Below are 11237 nucleotides of genomic sequence, written 5' to 3'. Positions count from 1 at the left end.
TGGGCTTCTCATCACAGCAGCTTCTATTGTTGTTCCACAACTCTATGGGTTCCTTTTTAGGTCCTATGAAGAACCCTAGAAATTAGTTCATGGAATTATAAGTTTTTGCAAAATTGTCAAAAGTGAGATATTTTAATTTCCATCAGGTAAGACCAGCGTCTCTTTCTTTGCCAATTTTCCTTCTATCATATTCCGCTATGTTGGATCATATTGGAATGGCCACAGGCTTTTTTGAAATCTGGCTAAGGAGATTTTCTTTTTTCTGTGGTACGCGGGCCTCTCATTGTTGTGGCCTCTCCCGTTGTGGAGCACAGGCTCTGGATGCACAGGCTCAGCGGCCATGGCTCACGGGCCTAGCCGCTCCGCGGCATGTGGGATCTTCCCGGACTGGGACACGAACCTGTGTCCCCTGCGTCGGCAGGTGGACTCTCAACCACTGCGCCACCAGGGAAGCCCTAAGGAGATGTTTTAAGTGAGGCTATTATGTGATTTTCAGACACCGCCATATGTAATTGACTATATACTATCGCATTACAGGAATAACTTCCAGTACTCATACTGACTGCTCTACTGACTTAACCTAGCACAAGACACAGAAGCATAAGGACAAAACCCACCTTACAATATAGCCGTGTCTTGCACTTCACAGCTCTCAAAGCATGTGCGTTTGAAGAAGAAAAAAAGAACTGAAAAGTACAAAACCAGAAGCTAATCTGTGGAAAATTATTTCAATCATCAGGCATGTGAAAGATAAGTCAAAGATTCAGTTCTCATCAATGCTTAGTCAAAACGGAAATTTTCTTCTGTCAAGAATATACTCCAGGGGCTTCCCTGATGGCGCCGTGGTTAAGAAGCCACCTGCCAATACAGGGGACAAGGGTTCGAGTCCTGGTCCGGGAAGATCCCACATTCCACGGAGCAACTAAGCCGGTGTGCCACAACTACGGAACCTGTGCTCTAGAGCCCGTGAGCCACGACTATTGAGCCTGCGAGCCAGAACTACTGAAGCCTCCGTGCCTAGCGCCCGTGCTCTGCAACAAGAGAAGCCACCGCAATGAGAAGCCTGTGCACCGCAACGAAGAGTAGCCCCCAGTCCCTGCAAGTAGAGAAAGCCTGCGCACAGCAACGAAGACCCAACACAGCCAAAAATAAATAAATGAATGAATGAATGAATGAATGAATGAATATACTCCATCAACAATGTGTGTAATGGAATGGTATGAATGAGTATTTTATCAGAATCCCTGTAATGCACAAACCTATAGCAGTACTGAAATCAGTAATGCATTTATAATAGTAAATACTTATGAGGAAGTAATCCATAGAGGTTTGCTCAAAGTTAACAATGAAAATTAATGTGACATTATCAATAATAAATTGTGAAGCTGAAATAAACTTTTCTAAACTATTAATAACTAGAAGCAAATTCTAATCAACCATGGTACAAGAAATCTATGTCTAAAAACTACAAAGTTTATTTCTTAAAATTTGATTTCGAAAATACATAAACTGTCGTATGAGGAGGCAGTTAAAGAATATATAGCTAAAAGAGTGGGGGAAAAGTTTTATAGAGACACATCTGGCAGTAGTTCATTTTTAAATGTCATTTTTCTAGATTTTGTGACACCTATAGTATTGATATTTGAAAGCATTTAAAAAATTGTAATTTGAAGATTTGCTACTTCCAGGTAGAATAAAATATTTTGAAGCAAAACAACGTTTCCACTGAGAAAAACAAAAAAAGCCAAATAAAATAGCCAGCATTCAATCAAAAAGTTCTAGACAAACCAAGAGATAGAATCATATGACTAAACTTCTAAGAAAAGAACAGATAATACAAAAATATTTACATAAGATATTGTGTATCTTTATCAGGAAAAGTCTTTATCAAGAAAAGACTTTAAAATCATCAGAATTAATATTATATTTTATTTGTATATTTATATATAGATATTTATATATTTATATAAAGAACTTAAAGATAAAGCCCTAGTTAAGGCAGTGACAACAGTAGCAGTGGGAGTGAAAAGAAATGGTTATATTCAAGCATATTTTGTCAGGAAAAGTCCAAGATCAAATGTCTGACTGCACACATGGGATGGATAGACGGAGTGGGAAAAATCAAAGTTAACTATAGAGGTTCTAGTGAAGATGGGGTTGCCGTCACCCAACCCAAGGGGCTGCGATCATCCCCAAGGTCTAGGAGACTCAAAGGGAAGGTCATGGTCAGAGGCAAAGTTAATTGGTGGGAAAATAAGACTCCCAGTCTCTCCATCTCCTTATACCAGTTTTTTTTGGTAACATCTTTATTGGAGTATAATTGCTTTACAATGGTGTGTTAGTTTCTGCTTTATAACAAAGTAAATCAGTTATACATATGTCCCCATATCTCCTCCCTCTTGCATCTCCCTCCTTCCCACCCTCCCTATCCCACCCCCTCTAGGTGGTCACAAAGCACCGAGCGGATCTCCCTGTGCTATGCGGAAGCTTCCCACTAGCTATCTATTCCTTATACCAGTTTTGTTTTTCTGCTCATATACGTAGCAGCATTTCATTCAAGGGGAATGTCATTGATCTGACTGGTCAAATTAAACAACATAGTTCAAGGCACATTTACAGTGGTTAGTTCCTCCACAATTTAGAAAGTCACATTCATAATTTCCCTCTTCCTACACCACGGAACACATTGGCCATTCCTCCAAAGTTTCCACTCCACAGAGTGGACCAGAGATGACGTTAGCCCAGAACTGAGAGCTTGGCATGAGATGGTGTCAGCCCCATGTAGAGCTCTGGCATAAATTATAACCCAACCCAGCTCTACAGAGAGCTCTGCATGGAATCCTGGGAGTAAACTTAGCCATAATAATGGGATTCTGTTTTTCATTTGCTTTTCTTCCTTGCTTAACTTTCCCTGGCCACTCTGACAAACAAACTTTCAGGCATTCCTGGGCCACTCACTAACTTTATTCCATTTTATGTCATCCAGATTCCCAAGAAAATTACTAACTATAAGGAGGGAAATTTGGAACATGGTAAGTGTTAGATGCCTGAAATATACAGGTCATTGAATCCAGTTAAGTAGCAAATTATCTGGATCTCAAATATGCCAGTAGAATAACAGACTAAGCTCAATTTAATGTACTCTTACTGGAGACACATGTAAATTCTGGGTCAATTTTGAAAAGGTTAAAAGCACATAGCTGAGATTAAAAGAAAGAAAGGAACACCTGCATGTTTCAGAAAGTAACAGAGAAATTAAATCCAGAGAAAGAAGAGTGGACTGATGTCTGTGGGTTCCGTTCCTTAGTATAGGCCTTATGTAAATAGGGGCTGGAGCTAGAAATCTAACATTACCTTGAGGCCAGGAATTTATAGACTCAGGATGGAACAATATTGAGAAGTTGGTACAGATATCCTACAGAAATTTCATGAGGAACTGCTTAGTCCATTAAGAGGGCCAAGGGCGGTGGTGAGGAAGATTGATATCTCTTGAAAACCTTCAGGTACAGAAAACATCAACACCTCTGAAAAGTAGGCCTGTCCTTCCCAGCGTTGTGATGGCCAGGTTGTCACTAACCTGTAAGGCCCTGTATGAATCAGAAACTGCAAGGAGAGTAATTCAAAGAAAAACAGATGCAGGATGGGTGTGGCAATAAATCCTAGGACCCTATCAGAAACAAAATTAAAACCACTCTAAAGGGAAATTTTAACAAACCAGAGCAGATAGTATCCTAACCAGAATAGAATAATAATTCTGAGGAAGTTACTTTAGTTATTTAAGTAATATTCAATATCCAGAGCAAAATTCACTTAAGTACTGTACTGGTGGAAACTAGGCAGCACTATGGAGACAATAAAAAGGTGTTTACCATCAAAAAACATCAAGGTAAGAAAGATAATGTCTAATTTTTAATTATCCTGTGGTTTATTGAAATCTTTTGGAAACCCAAAATAGAGAAAACCTAGCAGGCAATGAAGACTTAAATCTTTAGAGATTTATCAACTCATCTATAAAAGCTTTATTAATCTCTTCTTTTAATACCACTCCTGAGAGGTATAAATGTGTCCAGTGATAGGGTTGAAGAAGCCTGAGAGAATTTCAGTTGTTTACTATTCGTGGTCAGCTATTAAGACCTTTCAGGAGCATCTTGATTTTCATGGCATCATCCAACAAAAAGCAGGATATTTTACAGAAAGTCCTGGTCCACTTTTTGGCTTGCTTTTGTGTTTATGTTTTTGGTTTTCTCACATTGGGCGGTACATTAGGCTACCTATTGCATACTCCCTCATTCATGCATGCATTCATTCAAACAATATTTACTGAGTTGAGATATTTAATTAACACCCAATAAATGATGTTTAGATGAATGAATGCGCTTTTTATCAAAGTAAGTGTAAGTACTGAGAAAAATTACAGAATGTATGATCCCAGCCCCACAAAAGCGTATAATTGTGTTGAGGATATAACATATGCTGTGAAATAACTAATATATCATATTGGACAGTTTCTAAGTTCAAAAATGAGTTTTTGTAAATAATCAGAGCCTAAGGAGGACAAAGAAGGGACAGTTCATTATGGGTTGAATCTATCAATAAATGTACATTTCAGATGAGATTTGAGATTGACCTTAAAGAAAGAAGAGGACTTAGATATATGAACAGAGAACAAAAAAGACATGGTGATAGCATGTGCATGGATAGTGTGGCCAATATTTATGTTCTTCATTAAAGACAGTCAGAGATAACCCAAATGTAACTGTTTCCATGGGTCCATTCTCAGTATCCAAACAAAACGGCAAATCCTATCTTAGTAAAACTAATGAAAAACACAGTCTTTAACAAAGACATTGTGAAGGAAAGGGGGAGAGAAAGGCTTGCGTCCCATACCACACAACAAAACTTATTTAATTATTTGTTTCATTTTCTCCTTCTGAAAATTTCCTCTCCCTCTCTCTGTATGTCTCTCTTCTCCCACCACATCTGGCCACACTCTACCAGCCACCTTTCCAGATCTTTCCAGAACTCTCCTACTTTCATTATGCCACAAGTTAAACATCTCACAGGTCTCCAGGATGCATCCTCATCACTTATTCCACAAAGACAAACAAAGGACACTTCTCAGGATCACATTTCTTGGAAGGAAGAGGTCACGAGGAGTGATTATAAATAATATAAGGTGGAGAGCAGTGACTTAAAATACCATTTTTCCTCTTAGAATGTGAATACAGGGAACTTTGGGAAACTAGAAAATGTAGAAAGGATTCATTGATAATTATTTATTTTCAATGAATAAAATAAAATGTAATAATACGGCTAAACTCTGACAAATTAACTTTTTCAAAAGTTGCTTTCACACACCTTCACTATTGGGATGTTTCATAAACACATCTTTCTTCTTTCTTTGCAGATACTGGCACCAAACTTTCAAACAATAAGAACCTTCCCATAAGTCCCTTGCCAGGCAAGATTAAGGTATAACAATCCAAACAGATTTTTGAAGAAGATAACTGGTTGAAAGCACAGGGAAAGAGCTGGGTTTCTCTTTTTCAACGGTCACATAATGAGTAATGTGGGAATTCGTTTACAAAGTCTCTCTCCATGAGGGGCTAAGGTTAAGATTAGAACTTCTGAGGCCAGAAGAGCAAAATAACTACAACAACACACATATTTTCAAGAGCCGCCCTTTGGATGTGAGGGATTGATTTTTCCCACTCTTTTTTCAGCAGCCCACCTGGTGTCTTTAGTAAATGACATAAGAGAATACAGTGTGGCCAAGAAGGCTTAGATTTCCTTAGCCCCAAGTCAGATATTCTCAAGTGACTGTCCACTCAAATTAAAAAGAGAGATTTACAAGAGGAAACTGGATACAACTGAGTGTACTTTTATTTCAGCCCTTTACCTGAATGTTTTGTTTTCAGTTCTCCACTGAAGTTGCCTACATTAATATATTTTTAAGAACATTTCCTTACGTTGAAGTATTCATTCAGTATATTCATTTACTATAATTGAGAAAAGCCAAATGACTTAGGCAAATTCATTTCTATATTGCCACAGCAGTGTATTGTGAACTAAATGACACCTGGCAGTTGTTTACTCAGATACTAACTCAGTTAGAAGGCAGAACAAGGATACCTACCCATTCAGGGAAGGAAAGGTCACTTAGCCTCTGTAGCTATCTTAGGTCTCTTATCATCACAGTAACAAATTGAAGACTAAAAACCATACAATCATCTCAATAGGTGCAGAAAAAGCTTCTGAAAAAATTCAATATCCATTCATGGTAAAAACTCTCCAGAAAGTGGGCATACAGGGAACATACCTCAACATAATAAAGGCCATATATGACAAGCCCATAGCTAACATACTCAATGGTGAAAAGCTGAAAGCATTTCCTGTAAGATCAGGAACAAGACAAGGATGCCCACTCTCACCACTTTTATTGAACAGAGTTTTGGAAATCCTAGCCACAGCAATCAGACAAGAAAAAATAAATAAATAAAAGGACTCCAAAATGGAAAGGAAAAAGTAAAACTGTCACTGTTGGCAGATGGCATGATACATAGAAAATCTGAAAGACACCATCAAAAAACTATTCGAGCTCAAACATGAACTTGGTAAATTTTCAGGATACACTAGATTTCTATATATAAATTTTGTATTTCTATACACTCACAGTGAACTATCAGAAAGAGAAATTAAGGAAACAATCCCATTTACAATCGCATAAAAAAGAATAAAATACATAAGAATAAACCTGCCTAAGGAGGTAAAAGACCTGTACCCAGGAAACTATATGACACGCGTAAAAGAAATGAAAGATGACACAAACAGCTGGAAAGATATACCATGGTCACGGATTGGAAGAATTAATATTGTTAAAATGACCATCATACCCAAGGACATCTACGGATTCAATGCAGTCTGTATCAACATATTAAGGGCATTTTCCACAGACCTAGAACAAATAATTTTAAAGTTTGTATGGAAACGCAAAAGATCCTGAATAGCTAAAACAGTCTTGAGAAAGAAGAACACAACTGGAGGAATCATGCTCCCTGGCTTCAGACTGTGCTGCAAACCTACAGTAATCAAAACAGTATGGTACCGGCACAAAAACATCCATCACTGGAACAGAATAGAGAGCCCAGAAAGAAACCCATGCACTTATGTCAATGAATCTATGACAAAGGAGGCAAGAATATGCAATGGAGAAAATTCTGGGCTTCCTTAGGGATGGTTTCATCAATTAATTTGTTTTCTTAAATGGACCATACTTTTCCATGTCTTTGTATACCTTGTGAGTTTTTTGGTTGAACATTTGGCTTTCAAATATTATAATGTGGTGTCTATGGAAATCAGATTCTCCCACTTTCCCAGGGTTTTCTTGGCTTTGGATTGTTGAAGGCTGTAGTAGTCTGTTTGTTTGGGGACCTTTCCAAACTAGTTTTGCAATGAGTGTACTCCTTATCGTATGTAGGCACTGAAGTCTCTGTTCCTTTAGTTCATGTTTACCTAATGTTTTGACAGAGATGTCCTTGAATCCCTGCACCTAAGACAAACAAAAACAAATATACACAAGCACATCCACACGCACACTCAAAACCACACACCTCTCCCCATTGTGCAGATTGCTGGATCACTCCTTCAATATTTAGCTGACCTGCACTGAGTTCAGGGCTCAGCCCATGGTAAAAGCTTAGAGACTCCTCTGGTGTTTTCAGAACATGCATCTGATCTTGAGTATGCATGTGGCTTTCTTAATTTCTCTGGACACATGTGTACTTTTTGTATGTTCTAAGTTCCCAAAGAATCTCCCCCAACTTTTGCTCCTGCATCTTATGTGGTCTATTGTATTTCAATGCACAGTCTTCTGCCCCAGCCATCTGTGCTTTGTCAGTTCACCTTGCACTTTTTTTGAGCAATGACCGCTGCTTTTCCAGACTGTGTTCCAGGTTAGCTAAGACAGAGATAAGCATCTTGTGTCAGTCCTTCAGGTAACTCCAAGACAGGTTAGAACAGATACACATAATAATCCGAGAGTATGGTCTCTTCTGCTCCCTCCTGAAGCAGGATTGAGGGTCCCATACTAGGAATGGTCTGCTGCTACTTTAAGACTATCACTGCATTAAGACCCCACCACTTTAAGACCACCACTACACTAACAGTAGATGGGGCAAGGGCAAGTAAAAATGCCACAAAGCTTTCCTGCCATTTTCAAATTGCCTCTTCCCTGGTTCAGTATGTGTTTGGTTGCTGTAAATCTTTGCCTGATTTCAGGACTAAGAGAAACTCAAGGAACGCCACAACAAGAAACAATATAATCAAACTCTCAGATGCCAAAAGACAGAGAAAGAATCTCTACTCCCAAAGGAGAAAGAAAAAACAAATTTGTTACAAAGCAGGGATCCTCAAAAAGATTCATAGCTAATTTCCTATCTGAAACCACGGAAGCAAGAGGCCAGACATATATATTTAAAGTGCTGAAGGAAAAAAATTGTCCACCAAGAATTCTATATTTGCCCAAAATGGTTTCAAAACTTAGGGAGAAGTTAACACATTCCCAGATGAACAAAGGCTGAGGGCGTTTGTTTTACAACTTCCTAACACTGCCCTATGAAAAATGCTAAATTGAACCTTCAGCTTGAAATGAGAGGACACTAGACAGCAACTCGAAGGTGTATAAAGAAATAGAAATCTCCATGGGCAGATACTAAAGCCAGTATTGTGCTACTGGCTTGTAACGCTAGTTTTCATTTCTTACATGATTGAAGAAACAAATGCATAAAATAATCATAAATCCATGTTATTGGGCTCACAAAGTATAAAGGTGTAATTTGTGACAACAATAATGTAAGGAGGAGGAATGGAACTGTAGAGGAACAGAGTTTCTGTGTGCTATTGAAGTTGGTTCCAATTCAAAGGATATTGGTTGAACTTTAGAAGGGTAAATGTAATCTTCTTGATAACCACAAAGAAAATATCAATAGACTATATGCAAAAAGAAATGAAAAAGGAATCAAGAGTTCACTACAACAAAATCGGCTAAGCACAGAAGAAGTCAGTAATGGAGTAAATGAGGGGCAAAAAATGCATAAGACATACAGAAAACAGCTAGGAAACAGAGAGAATTAAGTTCTTCCTCATCAGTAATTTTTGAAAAAGTGGATTAAGCTCTCCAATAAAAAGATAAATATTGGCAGAATGGACTTTAAAAACATCCATAATCCAAGTATATGCTGTCCGCAAAAAACTCACTTGATTTCAAGAGACACAAGTTGGTTGAAAGTTAAAGCACAGAATAAAATATCCCATGCAAATAGTAACAAAAAGAAATAAAGAGAGAGAAAGAAGAAGGAAGGAAGGAAGGAAGAAAGGAAGGAAGGAAGGAAGGAAGGTAGATAGATCTGGGATGGCTATGTTAATATCACACAAAATAAACTTTAAATCAAAAACTATCACAAGAGGAAAAGGAGGCCACTATATGTTGATAACAAGTTCAATCTATCAAGAAGATATAACAACTATAAACATATATGTACCAAACATCCCCCAAATATGTGAAGCAGACATTGACAGAATTGAAGGAAGAAATAGATACTTCTAAAATAATAGTTCGAGATCAATACCTTGCTTTCAATAATGGATAACACATCTAGACAGTAGATCAGTAGAGAGGTAGGGGGACTGAATAACACATTTAACCAACTAAACCTAACAGCCATATATAGATCACTCCACTCAACAACAGCAGAATACACATTTTTCTCAAGTACACATGGAACATTCTCCAGGAAAGACCATATGTTACGCCACAATACAAGTACCAATACATTGTTAAGAAACTGAAATCATACAAAGTATCTTCTTTAGCCACAGTGAAATGAAGGTAGAAATCAATAACAGAACCATTGGTAGCCATTTCCCATCATGCCTGCCACACATGATATAAAGCAATGAAGGGAAAAACATACTTGACCATTTAGAAAAGTGGGAAAGAGGACATACCATTGACACAGAGTGTGTGCTGTTTCCCGTTGTCAGGGATAGAAATAAATTAGCATCATTTATTCATTAGTGTGTTAATTTCTTGGTCAATCATTGCACAGCCAGTGTTTCTGCCTGATGGGAAGTTTTCCTATACTCAGTGTTGAGTGGAGACAACCTTGAAAGGGACATTTAAAAGGATTATACTGTGATGGGCTTAGCAGTACCCTTCCTCCTATGCCAGTATTTAGGCTGGGGTATTTCCATGCAGTGTGTACAATCGTAGGCCCCAGGTAACCAGAATTTAGTTGGATTCGTTTTGTTAATACATTCCCTCAGTACTTTGTCTTTTATTTGACTGGTGCATTTACTTCATTCTTTATTATCACTGCGAAACAACTTTGTTTCCTGTTCAGATGCCAAAAAGTGGATATCAATACCTCCTGAGTTTTACACATCACAGGTCTGTTTTACATATCAGAGACAGAGACAGCAACTATTTCCAATGACTTTGAGACATGCTTTGAAAATGTGATTAACACGTGGAGTGTTGAAATGTGTGTCGAGCTCATTATACTTGCTCTAAAAGGTTTCAAACTGCAAAGATTTAAAAATCTTTATCTTTGAATAGTTTTCCTGTGCTGTCCCTTTGTGTCAGACTGTTAATGTGCAGTCTGGCACCTTCAAATAACATGGCTTTGTAACCAATTATTTACATGTTGTTTTATCCACAGAGAATCTTTTTTTTAATAAATTTATTTATTTTTGGCTGTGTTGGGTCTTTGTTGCTGCACATGGGCTTTCTCTAGTTGGGGCAAGTGGGGGCTACTCTACATTGTGGTGTGCAGGCTCCTCATTGCTGTGGCTTCTCTCGTTGCGGAGCACGGGCTCTAGGCGCTAGGGTTTCAGTAGTTGTGGCACGTGGGCTTCAGTAGTTGTGGCTCAGTGGCCCTAGAGCACAGGCTCAGAAGTTGTGGCGCACGGGCTTAGTTGCTCCGCGGCATGTGGGATCTTCCCAGACCAGGGCCCGAACCCATGTCCCCTGCACTGGCAGGAGGATTCCCAACCACTGTGCCACCAGGGAAGTCCCCACACAGAGAATCTTAAGGTCAAAACATACAACTCGATTAACTACACTTCCTCCTGTTCACATTTCCCTCATCTTTTCTTCATCTTCTATGTTTCCTTGGCCCTGTTTATATTAAGTGCTTTTGCCATTATATTTGATTGTCTGTATTCCGGTGAGTTACCAC

General features: G+C 38.4%; 1 protein-coding gene across 1 annotated transcript in view; it reads left to right on the top strand.

Annotated features, from left to right (window-relative positions):
• The window catches only part of LOC309960020 (uncharacterized protein), a 345721-nt gene that overhangs the window by 140889 nt on the left and 193595 nt on the right, over window positions 1-11237 (top strand). The window lies entirely within an intron of this gene.

Source organism: Leucopleurus acutus (genome assembly GCF_964270905.1).
Source record: "Leucopleurus acutus genome assembly, chromosome: 3".
NCBI classification, from domain to species: Eukaryota; Metazoa; Chordata; class Mammalia; order Artiodactyla; family Delphinidae; genus Leucopleurus; species Leucopleurus acutus.
This window is presented reverse-complemented; position numbering and strand designations above follow the sequence as displayed.